Consider the following 16,369-nt stretch of genomic DNA (forward strand, 5'->3'; position numbering starts at 1 on the left):
CTAGCTTCTAAAGCCATGAATGATAAAATGCAAGAGACATGGCAAAAGGAAGAAGCAGGATGAGTTGTTACTGGCTGCAAATTCCAGACAAGGGGGGTTCATGGAGGGCAGGGGAATCCAGAAATGAGCAGGAAAATCATGGTGCAAACCAGCCCAATCCAATTACCACAATGTTAACAGTTATAGAGAAGATGGACTCTAACTGTATCCCCCTAATGGGCTAAACCTGTAGGCTGTCCTAACCAATCCTGGTTATAGGAGCACAATTGGATTCTATATTATGGACATGTGTGCAGTAGCTAGGTCTCATGAGCTGGTTACAATGAGTTGTAGTACAGATGGGGCCAAAGTGTACAATCTAAAGCCCATAAAGGAGCACCTGGGCTAAATATCCCATCAGGGTGGCAGCAGTTGGTAGCAGTTGGAGTGTGACTGAAAATCAGAGCAAGAGACTCCCTATGCAGAGATAAGCAGCATTATTGCTGCAGAGTCACAACAGAAGGGAAATCCCAGAGATTATCCTCATTCTTTGCAAAGGAAAGAATCAATGTGTCAACTACACAGGAACCTAAGACCACCCTGCTTGATTTCATGAGCTATGAGAGACGTGGATCCGGGCTGGAGATGGCAGATGTAGTCTCTCCCAGAATCATTTGCTCTAACATTTGTTCTGCTTGTCAAAATAGCACATTCAAAATATCTACATTCTAACTGAAGCCCTTTTAAATACTGTATGCAGCAAGAAACTGTAACATGTCCAGGGGTATCTATCTTAGCCGGGGGAAAGGGGACCTTTAAAAACATGGGAAGAGGCAGGAACTGTGCTACCAGATGCACCTGAAGTTTTTGGGGTAAAATAACAGACAGGAATATTCCCTGGGAAGGAGAAATCTGAAATGCACTAACTTAAGAGGCACCTGCAACAGAAAACAAAATTGGGCTTGTGGGATAGCTCGGTGGTTTGAGCATTGACCTCTAAACCCAGGGTTGTAAGCTCAATCCTTGAGAGGGCCATTTAGGGAACTGGGGTAAAAATCTGTCTGGAGATTGGCCCTGCTCTGAGCAGGGGTTTGGACTAGATGACCGCCTAAGGTCCCTTCCAATCCTGATATCCTATGAGGCATAGAAAAGCATTGGCCTGCTAAACCCAGGGTTGTGAATTCAATCCTGGAGGGGGACCACTTAGGGATCTGGGGCAAAATCAGTACTTGGTCCTGCTAGTGAAGGCAGGGGGCTGGACTCAATGACATTTCAGGGTCTCTTCCAGCTCTGTGAGATAGATATATATCCATATATAATGCTTGAGAGGATTTTTTTTTAACCTTAGAAATGTCAAGTCTTGTCTTCTGTTTTTGCTATTTGTGATAGATATGACAGTGTTCTGCAATATCCTTGGCAAACCTTATGGAAGTAAGTTTACTAGCTTTGGGATCCATTGTATAGAAAATGCAAATGTTTGTGTACTATTGTGTGGAATTTCTTTAGGAGAAGGAAGGATTAATGTAATTTTAGGAATGTCAAAGGACTTTTGGGGAACACTACATGTGAAGTGGATTTCCTAGAAAATACTTGGGGGTGAGTAGAATGCAAGTAACCCACTTTGAATCCATCTTTTTGAAGCTGAACAGTGAGAATATTAAGGCTGGAAGGGACCTCAGAAGGTCATTTAGTCCAATCCCCTGCTCAAAGGAGGACTAATCCCCAGACAGATTTTGCCCCAGATCCCTCAATGATTGAGCTCACAACCCTGGGTTTAGCAGGTGAATGGTCAAACTACTGAGCCATCCCTCCTTGCCCTGAGGAGAGAAACAGATTGCCTGCCCTCAAAAATGCCAGTTCAAAGATTGCCAAACTGTATAAAGGAGGGACTAAACTTTTCATGAGTGTGTTACTTATGAGCTGAAGCTGATATGAACTTCTGACTATAAAAAAAAAAAAGACCATTTTGGCAGTTTGAAGGACTCACCTGCCAGATCCCATATTGGTCACAGTTCGGGGGATTTGTTGTAAGCTTTAGTATGTGTGTAAGTTCTATTATTGTTTTTAATATGTTTTCTCTATAATGCTTAGGCCCTAAGAAAAATAGGCGTGCATAGGAAGTGCTGTGTGGTAACTCATAACTGTGGCGACTGCACTGTTAACTGTCTCTGGGGAGAAAGGCAAAACAGGCCTGCTGAGGCAGGCTGACTTTACTTGTGAATTCACAGTATAAACAGGGAGCAGTGCCGTTTGGAACTATCCTGGTCAGCACGGAGTGATATGTATGTCTCCACGCAAGACAAGTGATGGCCAGGGAAGCCCTAAGTCTAAGAGTGGGGTGCCCTTGCTGAAGTATAGAGGGTAAAATACAGCTGCAGTTGTTTTTCTAGGAAGACCAGAAAATTGGAGAGGGTGATTGCTCAGCCCTCAGTTGAAGGGGCAGTGGACATGTTGAATGTTTAACAAATATATCTTCCCTCTCAACTGTTTTATAGGAGTTTGAGTTAAATGGAGAACAAACCAATACTCACCATATATTAAACAGAAATAAACAAAACAGAATTTTCTTCCCCCTCCTGTGTGAGTGACAGGAGAATCAGGCCCCTATTTGTATTAACGTTGGTATCCTCTCACATCAGAGACAACAGTACAATATTTTTTTTAATTGCTTTACTCCTAGTGGCACTACAGAGATAGACCACAATGGGACAACGAGATGGTTCTGTTCCACATTGTGCATCAGCAGCAGAACTGTCATTTTGTTCTCAAAATGGAGTCCTCCACAAAGAATGACCTCACACGCACCAGATGTGCTAGGTCACACTGGTCAGGGTTTTCCAGTAGATGCCCATTCAGGATTACACCACTAAGAAAAATATTTATTTTTAGCTTTTTTTTAAAACTGTGGGTCACGGAATGTAAGGCATTGCATTGCGGTGGCTCTGGTCAGCACCACTGACCAGGCTGTTAAGTCCCAAGGCAGGCTAGTCACTACCTGTTCCAACACGATGCTGCGCCCTGGATGCAGCTAGCAGAAGGTCCGGCTCCTGGGTGGGGAAGTGGCCAATGGGAAATGGGAGGGTGGTGTCTGCAGGCGAGAGCTATGCAGAGCTGCTTGCACACCTCCGCCCAGGAGCCAGACCTGCTGCTAGGGCACAGCGAGGTCCAGGGCACAGCATGGTCCACAGTGCCAGGACAGGCAGGAAACCTGCCTCTGCAACCCAGCTGCACTGCTGACTGGGAGCCGCCAGAGGTAAGCCCACATCCCAATCCCCTGCCCTGAGACCCCCTCCAACCCGGAACCCTCTTCTGCACCCCAAACCTCTCATCCCTGGCCCCACTCCAGAGCCTATACACCCAACCCAGAGCCTGACCCCCTCCTGCACCACAACCTCTTGCCCCAGCCCAGAGCCCCCTTCCACACCCTGAACCCCTCATTCCCGGTCCCACTCAGCCCTCACCCCTGCACCCCAACCCTCTGCCCCAGTCCTGAGCCCCTCCCAAACCGCTCATCTCCAGCTCCGGTGGGTCACGGGCATCAACAATTTTCTTCAACTGAGTTGCTAGAAAAAAAGTTTAAAAATCACTGTTCTATAGAGTGGCTCTACAGCTTCTCTGACTAGCATCCTGCCCTGCCACTGGCACTTGGATCATGTTACACACTTTTATGGATATACCCTGGCAACTCCATAGTTCAGGTTCCATTGAGCATTGCATTCAAAGCAACATTAGATCACACTGTTTCACTCTTAATATTTGATTTTCAAATTTAAACACATTTATCCTTCATAGGCCAATTGCATTTTCCATATTGTTTATTGATATATTTACTAACTTTGGCAGAGAAAATGGATAAACATTAGCCCTGTTTGATTCCTCCCCCCATGCCCCTCCGAGTCCTGTTTTTCCAGACTCTGCAATCTAAAGAGACATCCTCCTCTCCTTGCTCCCCACTGCCCTACTACATTTATTTTTTCAATACTGAAGTACTAAGGTCAAAGGTGGGCACGGTCAGCAGTGGGAATAGGAGAAGACCATGATGAGAAGCTCTGAAGGCCATCCGGGAGAGCAGGGCTGCATAGGGGGCGTAGCACACCACTCTAGGCAATGCTCAAAGGACATGGAGGAATGCAGGCTCCACAGTGGCCATGAGGCAGGAGTGAAGCTGTAGAGGGGGTTCAATGGGGGAAGCAGGACTCAGCAGGTGTCATAGGGGACACTGCAGCCCAGTGGGGCCACACAGGGGATATAAGTGGATTGCTGTTCAGTGTTTAGATTTAAGACTGCTCTAGTGCCAGTACACCACCACAATCAGTAAAAATCTACAAAATCACATTACATTCTTCCTCCCATTTCCTATGATCTTATATAGCCCTGTAAGGTAGTGTATTCATCACTCATAGAGCCCCCTGTGTCAGGTGCAATGCTGCAAGGGTTTGTCTCCAGCACCTCTGGTAGGCCATCTGCTTTTCACTGGGTCTTCCATGGTTCAGTCTTCCAGCCAAATCACATAAAGTTCAGTCCTCTTCCAGGATAACAAAAGGTCCAACTGAAAGGCCAACCTAAGCATCCAAATAACAATTCTTCCCTACCTTTCAGACATCACTGAATTGTTCTTACTGGCCCTCCCTGAGAGTCTCCCTCCCAAGAGCCTAATTGGCTCATACAGTTGGGCTGGTATTCCCTTTCCTTAGAGACTGATGGGGGAACCCAGGCCCACCCTCAACTCTGGGTTGTAGCCCAGGGACCCTGTATTAAGCAGCTTAGTCAGCTTCTTCAAACACACTGCTGTTTCCCTGGGCCACTTCCTATCTCTAAGCTCCCTTATGCTGCTTCCCCACAGCCTGTGCTTAACACAGCCTCCCTTTGTTTCTCAGGCACCTGCTGAACTACTAAGTCTGTCATCCCCCTCAGGGGCCACTGAAGTGCCTTTACTGACCCTACCTGAGAGACTCCCCCACAGAAGCCTGACCTGCCTCCTGTGAGTTCACCTGCCTATGGGAGGGTCCTACAATCTCTCCCCAAGACTGAATGCCCAGCTCTAGTTAAATAGTCCTTCCTGATTCCCTGCAGCTGGAGTCATAAGTTATCAGTCAGTTGCTGTATCACCATCAGCAGCGGCTAGCTGGTAGGACACAGGCCAGGCTGAGCCTGGCTTGCTTTACAGTGCCAGCTAGCCTGTGACAGGCCCCCATCACTGGTATCTGACAGCCTCACAAGCATTAATTAATTTATACTCACAACTACTCTGTCCAGTTGGTGAATATTATTATCCTCATTTTGCAGTTTAGGCACACAGAGAGATTGACTTGCTGAAAGTCAGCTGGTGTGTCAGTGGCTTAGCCAGACTTTGAACCAAGATCTCCTGAGTCGCTGTTCAGTCCTTTAATCACAAACCGTCCTTCCTCTAATGGAGAGATAATAGAACTTGGGGGTTGCAAGTCTCTGGGTAGGATTTTCAAAAGTGCATTGGCCTCTGTTCCCATTGGAGTCAATGGTAAAACCCAAGGAAGGAAAGATGGTGTGCTATAAATAAGTCCTGGGGCCACGAAGTGAAGAGCTACCAATTCAGTGAGCATTATCCATCCTGTGCACTGAATGAGGCAGGGGTCCTGTGGAAAAAATAGTCTGTGATCATCTAATTAAAAACTGTAACATAAAACAGACTCAAGGGGCCAAATTAAGGTTGCCTGGGCAACCTGAAACACAGAGCCAGACTTGCAGAAGCACTGAGCGCTCTCAGTAGGGTGACCATATGTCCCGCTTTGGCCGGAACAACTCCCTTTTTAATCCTGTACCGAACATCCTGAATTTTGATGATCAGTTGGAAACAGCAAACGGGACAAATGCACAGTTTTGCCAAAAAAGTGAGGGGCGCCCGCTAGTGGGATATGGAGGAATGTTGGAGCAGGCAGCAACACCAAGCTACTCAGGCCAGGCTTGCACAGGAGAGGAGGGCAGCTCAGGCCATCTCTGTTTGGGGATGGGGGGTGTCTCCAGCAAGAGGCTCAGGCTAGCTCTGTGCAGTGGGGTAGCTGGGGGCTCAGGCGAGCGGCTCGGGCGAGCAGCTCGGGCGAGCTCCACGTTGGGGAGAGGGTCAGCTTGTGCAAGCAGCTCAGAACAGCTACAAGGGTGTGTGTGTGTGTCTCATGTGAGCAACTGGGGCCAGCTCTGCACAGCGGGAGATGGGGGGCTCATGCCAGCTCCGTACGTGAGGGGGAGGGCAGGGGGATCGGGTCAGCTCTGGGCAGGCAAAGAAGGGCAGCTCATGCAAGCAGCTCAGGGCTGCTCAGCATAGTGTGGAGCTCGGGGGCTTGTGTGAGTGGCTTTGGCCAGCTTCATGTGCTGGGCAGCCATGGGAGCTTGGGCCAGCTCTGCGCAGGGGCGGGGGGCTTGGGGAAACCTTGCACAATGTCCTGTTTTCCCTTTGGGAAATATGGTCACCCTAGCTCTCAGCTGCAGCTGATATCAGTGGGAGCTGTGCTTCAAATATATAAAGTGCTATTATAATAGAAAGTATTCTGAAAAATTAGGGTCTAGGGATCTCAAGTTTGGCACCCATAATTAAATGAACACTTTTGACCTTAACTGCTCTGTGTCTCAAAACCCCATCTGTAACAGCAATGTTGTGAAGGTAAATTTTGTCAAATGTTTGAGAAGCACTCAGATACTATGGTGAGAGCATCATAGGAATCCTCAGGAGGGAACTTATGATTTTGTAGTTATGGCAAAATTTGTATGATGTCTGGTAAATGACATTGTGACACCTTATGCCCCATGTTCACCACTTCTATATGGTTAGGATAGGTTTTGTATGAAGTATGCCTTGTGAGGTATCATTTGAAAACTCATAATCTTCTGAATGTTATTATCCTGTTGAAATGTGTGTAACATCACTGCAAGTGAAATCATGAGATTTTGCTATATGCTTGTTACTGTAGTTCTGTGTGCTGTAGTTCTAGGTAATCAGACCTATTTTCTCAGAGACGAAGGCACACTGGCATGCCATGATTCATCAGCAGGGGAGTTGCAAACAAGAAATTTACTATTCACCTGAAGGACAATTGGCAGCTCACATACGCCATGGAACTGCCTGATCCCATGACCCAGCAAAGACTTTTCCAGTACAAAGGACCAGTGTATAAAAAGGAGAGACAGTGACCACCTCATCACCTCTCCTCCCTCTTCCCTACTCCCAGCAGCAAAATCACTTGAAAGGCACCATTGAACTCGGGGGAGTGGTCCTGGCCTGGAGGTTTTCCAGCCAGTATAGACTGTAAAAAGGTTTTGGGTGAGAGAAAACTTTTTGCTTATTAGTCCTGGTAAAGTTTAGGAATTAGCTTGCACATTTTATCTTTTTATTTCTTTTGTATCCAACTCTGACTTATATGCCCTGTCACTTATAATCACTTAAAATCTATATTTCTCTAGTTAAAACAATAAACAAGTTTATTATCTAAACCAGAGTGTGTGGCTGAACTGTTTGGGAAGCCTCCACTTGAGACAACAAGACTGGTGCATATTCATTATCATTTGTTGGAATGATGAACTAAATTATGAACTTATAGAGACCAGTGGGCTACTGAACAGTACAAGACACACTTTTCTTGGGGGCAAGACTGGGACTGAGCATTATGTGGGTATTGTTCTACATATATTCATGGATGGTGGGCATAGCATTCATGTACTCAGCAGGGAGTAACTTTGCCTGCTAGTGGCTGAGAGTGATCAGATCATGGTGAGGTTTGCTGTTCACTAGCAAAGCAGTGTAAAAGGCAGGGCCGACCTTAGGGCAAATGGCACCCTGGACAATTTTGCATTTTGGTGCCCCTGGCCCCCATGGGCATGGTGCCCCACATTAATAGAATCATAGAATATCAGGGTTGGAAGGGACCTCAGCAGGTCATCTAGTCCAACCCCCTGCTCAAAGCAGGATCAATCCCCAACTAAATCATCCCAGCCAGGGCTTTGTCAAGACTGACCTTAAAAACATCTAAGGAAGGAGATTCCACCACCTCCCTAGGTAACCCATTCCAGTGCTTCACCACCCTCCTAGTGAAAATGTTTTTCCTAAATATCCAAACTAAACCTCCCCCACTGCAACTTGAGACCATTACTCCTTGTTCTGTCATCTGGTACCATTGAGAACAGTCTAGATCCATCCACTTTGGAACCCCCTTTCAGGTAGTTGAAACAGCTATCAAATCCTCCCTCTTTCTTCTCATCTGCAAACTTGATGAGATGCAGTCCACACCATCCTCAAGATCATTAACGAAGATATTGAACAAAACTGGCCTCAGGACCAACCCTTGGAGCACTTCACTTGATACCGGCTGCTAATTAGACATGGAACCATTGATCTCTACCATTGAGTGACATTGCCCCATCCCTCATGGACTCCAGGACCTCCACCCTCCCTTTACCTCTAACCCCTGAACTTTGCTCCCTTTGCCCCTAATCCCTATGCCTCTCTTCTGTGCCCCAGCCCCTGCACCCCCTCATGCACCCACATGGGGAAATGTACCTGGATGCATGAAGCAGCTGGCATTGCTGTTCACTGCCCCCCTGGATTAGTGCGCCTTTGCCCCACCCACCTCTAGGGGGCTGTGAGAGGGGAGCAAGGAGCAACATCAGCGCTCCTTGCATCCAGGACACTTTCCGAGCCTGGGCTGTGTAAAGGGAGGGCAGAGTGCAGCAGCTCCTGATTCTTGCCTCCCAGCACAGCCCAGATGGGGAAAGTGACCTGGATGCAGGGAGTGCTTGTGTTGTGTGTGTTGAGAGACCATCTGAGTGTGTGAATGCATGTGTGTGACAGAGTGTTTGTGTGAGTCTGTGTGTGTGCCTGAGTAGTGTGTGAGGGCACTGTCTATTTAAGAAAGCACTCAGGATAAAGTGCCTGAAGGCTTGTTCAGACACAAGCAGCTTCAGACCCAGAGAGGCAGCAGCACAGTCAGATTTCCCCCCACCACCCCAGCTGAGCAGACCAGGTACACAGGTGGGGCGAGTGGAACACTCCAACATCAGTCTCTTCCCCACCCCCCCCGCGTACAGCAGACAGGACACTCCAGTCCCGAGCAGGGTGGCCAGAGGTGGCTCTGGGGGAGAAACTGAGGTGGGGGGACAGGAGCAGCAGCTGCTTCACACGGCAGTAGAGCAGGAGGGCGGGGCATCCCCACTCCGGAGGAGTCACCCGGCTGCTCATTAACTGTCCCCCTGCAGCTCGGGTCCCTCCCCCCTCTCCAGACTCTGCTGCTCACCTGCTTGATTGCCACCTCCATCAGCCCAGCTGGCTCTCAGCAGGTCAGATGGGACTCAGGCATGGCAAACCCTGCACATGTCACCCTCTCTGGCTGGCCATCCTGGGCTGCCGCCTGGACCACTCACTCCAAAGGCCAGCCCTGAAAAGGCATCTCAGGCTGGAGGACAAAGGGGACACAGCAGTTCAGGTTTCACCCTGAGGAATGTCACAGTCAGACATAGATATGACAACTTGTTAACGGAATGAGGCAAGGGTCCTGTGTACACACCGGGACAGGACACAGTCCTGTAATTAAAGATGATCTCATAGTGCATACACAATGGTGAGGAAAGGGGGGGGGGAATTAAGGTTGAACAGAGAGGAAATGACGGAATTAAGCCTAACTTCTGAGTACTTGACTTAGCAACTTGAATGTGTACATTTTGTACTGATTATTTAGTTTGGTTTATTCTCTGAAATTCTAATGTGAATCTTGTGTCCACAAGAGCTATACTCTGCACTGCCATCGTCTCTGCAGCCACAGCTAGGCCAACTAACTCACTTGGTAAGTTTAGATCTAGAAACCTGGAGTTTTCCATGGAAGGGCTTCCATGATGTCAGAAAGGTGGGGTGATACTGCACTGGGTCACTTCCCCCTAGCAGAACTTTGGCAGGAAGAATGAGGTTCCTGCTCCTCTTCACGTATCTGTCTATCTAGTATTTATGCTGTGGGGGTCACTGTGATGTCTGAACATCAGTGGCAGAATGTCTGCTTGGATCAGAGGAGGTGCGTAGACCGAGCTGTGGATGGTGTCCAGGGCCAGAACAGCAATAGGTGCTATAACTGTGGTCTCTAGCCTTTACCACTCTGGTCTCTAAATCCTGTTGAGCTTCTGATTTCCTGATTCCTTCCTTCCCTTGAAGAATGGTTAAAAGTGTGAAATCATTGCATGATTGTAATTGATGTTTCTTGTAGCTTCTCATATCTTGGTTTTCCTTGATACACACCTGGGCCAAAATGTATTAAACTTGGGTGGTTAAAGCTTTTGCCCAGGGCTGCCCAAAGCGGGGGTGGGGGCAAGTGGGGCAATTTGAAGAGCCCCCCACTGCTGAAATGTTGCCAAAGACCCGCACTGCTGCTGGGTGAGTATAAGCACCGTAGCTCCCACGCTTTGCCCCAGACCTCCTGAATCCTCTGGGTGGCCCTGTTTGCGCCTACATAAATATCTAGGCACCTAAGCAAGTGGCAGGATTTCAGAGATGCTCTGCAACCACAGAGGGAGGTTTCTCAGTGGAAGCTGGGGGTGCTCAGCAGCTCTGAAAGTCTGCCCATTTTTATTTAAGTTCCTAAACATGAATTTAAGTGCCAAACTTTAAGCACCCAAACTTGAACATTTTGACCCTCACTCCTATGAGAGATGCATACCTGCAACAAGGTGACAGTAGAACCTTTGTCATTTCATAGTGCTAACCCTTGATATCTGGTTTGGTCTTCCTTATAGTGAACAGGCCTTTAGTGTTTTGACCAATCAGATATCAGGATAATGTACTGCAAAGCTGACATGCAGAAGTTTTAGCAGGGGTGACAGATTCTTCCTAAAAGTGGGGGGGGGGACAAGGCCCTGCCCCAGTCTCCTCTCTTCCCTCCTGAGGCCCACCCCTGGCCAGAGTAGATGGTGGGTCTGGGGCACCCCACAGCTGTCTGTGTGGCTCTTACCCTGACCCCAGCTCCTGCTTCTGGCCTGGGAGGCCAAAGTGTCACAGCTGGATTGGGGTAAGAGCTGCCTGAGAAGCTTTGAGGTGCTATAGGCCCTCCATATGCCCTATGTGGGAGACTCCGGGGATGAGGACATGGGCTGGAGGCTGCTCACAGGTCCCAATGCCAGGTAGGTGTAGGGTCATAGACTCATGAAATATCAGGGTTGCAAGGGACCTTAGGAGGTCATCTAGTCCAGCCCCCTGCTCAAAGCAGGACCAATCCTCAACTATTTTTTTTTGCCCCAGATCCTTAAATGGTCCCCTCAAGGATTGAACTCACAACCCTGAGTTTAGCAGACTAACGCTCAAACCACCAAGCTATCCCTGTCATAAACAGATAGCTAAGGGTTAATGTTCTTTTACCTGTAAAGGGTTAACACAGGGAACCTGAAACACCTGACCAGAGGACCAATCAGGAAACAAGACTTTTTCAAATCTGGGTGGAGGGAAGTTTTGGGTGTGAGTTCTTTGTCTTGTGTCTGTGCCCTCTCGGCTCTGAGAGTGATTTTCCTACCTCCAGGCTTTCTAATCTTCTGTTTCCAAGTTGTAAGTACAAAGATAGTAAGACAATAGGTTTATATTGTTTTTTTGTATTTACATGTGTGTAGTTGCTGGAGTGTTATGAATTGTATTCTTTTTGGATAAGGCTGTTTATTCACTTTTTTTTTCTTAAGCAATTGACCCTGTATATTTTCACCTTATACAGAGACTATTTTTAATGTATTTTTCTTTCTTTTTATAAAGCTTTTTTTTTTAAGACCTGTTGGAGTTTTTCTTTAGTGGGGACTCCAGGGAATTGAGTCTGCAGCTCACCAGGGAATTGGTGGGAGGAAGAAGTCAGGGGGAAAATCTCTTTGTGTTAGATTTACTAAGCCTGACTTTGCATACCCTCTGGGTAAGGGGGAAGAGAGATTAGCTCTCTCAGTACTTGTGTTTCCAGGACTGGAAGCAGGGAATCTCCTAGGGTCATCCAGGGAGGGAAACCTGGGAGGAAGTAACCAGGAAACAAGGGGCGGGGGTTATGTCCCTTTGTTGTAAGACTCAAGGCATCTGAGTCTGGGGGTCCCCCAGGGAAGGTTTTGGGGAGACCACAGTGAGCTAGGCACTGTATAAATCCCTGGCTGGTGGCAGCGTTATCAGGTCCAAGCTGGTAACTAAGCTTGGAGGTTTTCATGCTAACACCCATATTTTGGACGCTAAGGTCCAGATCTGGGAAAAAATGTTATGACAATTCCTCCCACCACCCCTGGCTCCCTGCAGCTGCCTGGGCTCCCCGAGCCAGGCTCTGGTTTCTGGCTTGGCTAGGGGGCAGGGTCTCAGGGGGAAGCAGAGGGGCAGGGGGCTGAGCCCATGGGGAAAAGTGGGAGGGCTATGGCTAGGCTTGCCAGGTGTCTGGTTTTCGACTGTAATGCCTGGTTGAAAAGGGACCCTGGCAGCTCCAGACAGCACCGCCGACCAGGCTGTTAAAAGTCTAATTGGCGGTGCAGCAGGGGGCCAGGGCTAAGGCAGGCTCCCTAACTGCCCTAGCTCTGTGTGGCTCCCGGAAGTGGCTGCCAGGTCCCTGTGGCCCCTAGGCACATCAGCAGTCGGGGACTGGGAGGTTCCACACACTGCCCCTGCCCCAAGTGCTGGCTCCACAGCTCCCATTGGCTGGGAACTGCGACCAATGGAAACTGCGGAGGGGCAAAGTGCCAAGAGGCCACAGGGACCTGGCAGCCACTTTCTCGGAGCTGTGGTAAGCAGCGCTGGTACCCCACACCCCTTCCCACATCTCAACCCATGCCCCAGCCTGGATTCCCCTCCCACACCCCAAACCCATCATCCCCAGCTCCATCCCAGAGCCCACACCCCCAGCCAGAATGCAGAATGTTGGTCCCGCAAGGATTCAGGTCCAGGACTTTGGAGCGGGGCCCAGAGCTGGAGTGCGGAGAAGCTCTGGAGCAGTAGAGCTGCAGGTTTTTGCCTGGAGCTGAAGCAGAGCCAGAGCACAGCTCCAAAACCCTGGGTAAAACAGAGCAGGGGATATACAATTTCCCCCCAAGGAGTTCAGCCACAAATTTAATTAACACATTATTTTTTTAATGAGCGTCATCAGCATGGAAGCTTATCCTCTGGAATGGTGGCTGAAGTATGAAGAAACATACAAATGTTTAGCATGCCTGGCAGATAAATACCTTGCAATGCCAGCTACAAAAGTGCCCTGCAATACCTATTCTCACTTCCCAGTGATATTGGCAAGAAGAAGAGGGCAGCATTATCTCCTGTAAATGTAAACAAACTTGTTTGTCTTAGCTATTGGCAGAACAAGAAGTAGGACTGAGAAGACCTGTAGGCTCTGAAGTTTTACATTTTTTTGTTTTGGAGTGGAGTTATGTAAAAAATAAAATCTACATTTGTAAATTGTACTTTCACGACAAAGAGATTGCACTAGAGTACTTGTATGAGGTGAATTGAAAAATACTATTAATTTGTTTATCATTTTACAGTGCAAATAAATATAGAAATAATATACACTTTGATTTCAATTACAACACAGAATACAATATATATGAAAATGTAGAAAGACATCCAAAATATTTAATTCATTTCAATTGGTATTCTATTGTTTAACAGTGTGATTAAAACTGCAATTAATTTTTTTGAGTTAATCATGTCAGTTAACTGGAATTAATCGACAGCCCTACTGTCTCCTGTGATCATTTAAGCTGGTAGTGTGAATTGTTGGTATTTGTTATGTGACATTTTCCATTTACAGATTAAACCCTCTGCCCTGTGTTGACCTTGTCACTGCACTGCACCGCACCACGCTACCATGTGTTAAGCAAGAAGTAAAACGTACAGTTAGATTAACTGTCAGCAAAGCATTTAGAAAAATTTAGCATGTATAATAGAAAGGAGAAGAGCTGAAGTCAACAGATGTGTCTCACAACTTCACACTATGCCTGACTGATGCAGAGTCATTAATAACAAGTCACACTTTAGCCCGTCTGTGTCCTGTTTCTTCTCTCTACTTTTAGAGACAATGAGGGACATTTTCACATGCAGTGTGTGCAACAGGAAACTGCTCTCACTTCTGCTATAGAAGAGTCTAAGCGCTAACAATGCAAGAGGTGGCCCTTTCATCAGGGCCGGCTTGGCTCCAGGCACCATCACAGGAAGCAGGTGCTTGGGGCGGCCAACGGTAAGGGGTGGCACATCCGGGTATTCAGTGGCAATTCAGTGGCAGATTCCTCAGTCCCTCTTGGAGCAAAGGACCCACCGACAAATTGCTGCCGAAGAATGAAGCGGCACAGTAGAGCTGCTGCTGAAGTGCCACTGATTGCGGCTTTATTTATTTTATTTTTTTCCCACTTCGCCGCTTGGGGTGGCAAAAAAGCTGGAGCCAGCTCTGCCTTTCATACACATGCTCTCTACAGTCTCTTTGGTGCACGGGCATTCTATGTAAGGGAGTGGTGCCATCTCTTGAAAGAGGATAGCACCACCTCCACAGTCTGATATTAGCCCCAGCCGCTCATAGTGTCGATGGGAAATGCATTTAAATGGAAAAAGAAGCTGAGGAATTCAGTGTAATCATGGCTATTACAATCACTACAGCAGTCCCCTCTGCTCTCTGTTATGTTATTAAATTCTCCTGAGGGGGGCAGTTTGGGATTGTGGGAAAGGCCGATTTGCTGAAGATTTCTGCTGAACTGATCAGCAGTGAAAGAGTTAGGAATGTTGAGGAATTGTAATTAGGCTTCAGAGACAACCCTCAATGAAGGTGTTAATGGCTACCATTGATCACAGATCTGTCTAAAGCTGATGCATGTACTAATCACTCTATATTCAGACTAAGGGCATGGCTACACTGGAAACTTCAAAGCGTTGTCACGGGAGCCCGCAGCAGCGCTTTGAAATGTGAGGGGATTAGCTCCGAGCACTGGGAGTGCGGCTCCCAGTGCTTGGAGCCTGTTTACACTAGTGCTTTAAAGCACTCAGACTTATTGCGCTCAGGGGGGTGATTTTTCACCCCTCTGAGCCAGCAAATTAGAGAGCTATAAAATGTAAGTGTAGACAAACTCTAAATAAAGGCACAACCACAGGCCTTTGTGTAGCGATAGAGGAAATGAAAAAGCTGCTGTCCGAGGCAATGGCCATCATGGCAAGACCTGAGCAGAAGATAAATCCACGTGACCCAAGGGATTTTCCTGGGAACTGATTGCAAACATAGGCTGCAAATATTGATCGGTTGCAGCTGTTTTTGTGTGGTGTGTTTCAGTGAGAGAAAACCGAGAGAAAGCTAGCAGACAAAGCGTGTCTGCACAACAGCAAAGAAAAACCTGCAGCTGGCCTGTGCCAGCCAGCTGAGACTCGCAGGGCTCTGGTAGTTTCATTGCTGTGTAGACTTCTGGGCTTGGTCTGGAGCCCGATCTCTGGCACCCTTCCACCACACAGGGTCTAGAGTCCAGGCTCAATTGTATTTGCATATCCATACCTGCTAAGCTCCCACACTAAGTGCCTTGATGCAGTAACCAATGAAGTCAATTGCAATGTTTACATTGGAATGGGCCATATGTTTGTAACAGGGCATTTCAGGAAAATCCAGTCAGTGTCCCATGCCGAGGCAGTATATAATAGAGAAGAGATTCTCAAACTGTGGTCTGTGGTCCATCAGTGGTCCATGAGCTGAATTCAGGTGGTCCGTGGATAGTTCCCTATAAAGTGTGCGCCTGGGCAGCCGCACAAGAGAGAATGAAGGGCCACCCACCTAATTAGTGAAGAGACACTGGCATGGGTCCACTTATTAGGTGCCTGGACCCTAGAGAAGATGTACATGCAAGGTGAGGTGGTGGCCTTGTGGGGAATAGGGGATAGATAGGAGGGGGAAGTGAAGTGAGAAGGGGGGGGGGCGGAATTTAGGATGTGCAGGGCTGCAGCAGTCAGAGAAAGAAGTGACTTTCCCCAGATCCAGGGCTGCGGCTGGTGGGGAGAAATGATCCTCCTTCCCAGCCTCATCTCTGTGGCTGCTGTTGGCAGGGGAGAGACCCCTCCACTCCCTTCCCAGCCCTGTTTGGGGGTTGCTGCGGTGGTGGAGAGAGGGAAATGCCCCCCTCCTTCCCAGCTCGGGGGCTGCTGTGGCAGGGGAGAGAGGGCACATCCATCGCATTAGAAAGGTAAGACTACTGATATTAAAATATGAGTTGTGTGCTTTTATTTTTAGAACAAAAAAAAGTTCATTATTATTAAGGGTTTTTTTATATAATGAATACAAAGCACTTTACAATAGTTAGCTAGTGGTACAAACAACATTTGGAAAGATCATTAAGTGGTCCTCCAAGACCCTTAGCAATTTTCAAGTGGTCCATGAAAAAAAGTTTGAGAACCACTGGAAGTGAGTAGCTGGAGCATAATGCT

The sequence above is a fragment of the Gopherus flavomarginatus genome, chromosome 1, assembly GCF_025201925.1.
Source record: "Gopherus flavomarginatus isolate rGopFla2 chromosome 1, rGopFla2.mat.asm, whole genome shotgun sequence".
In the NCBI taxonomy this organism is placed as follows: Eukaryota; Metazoa; Chordata; order Testudines; family Testudinidae; genus Gopherus; species Gopherus flavomarginatus.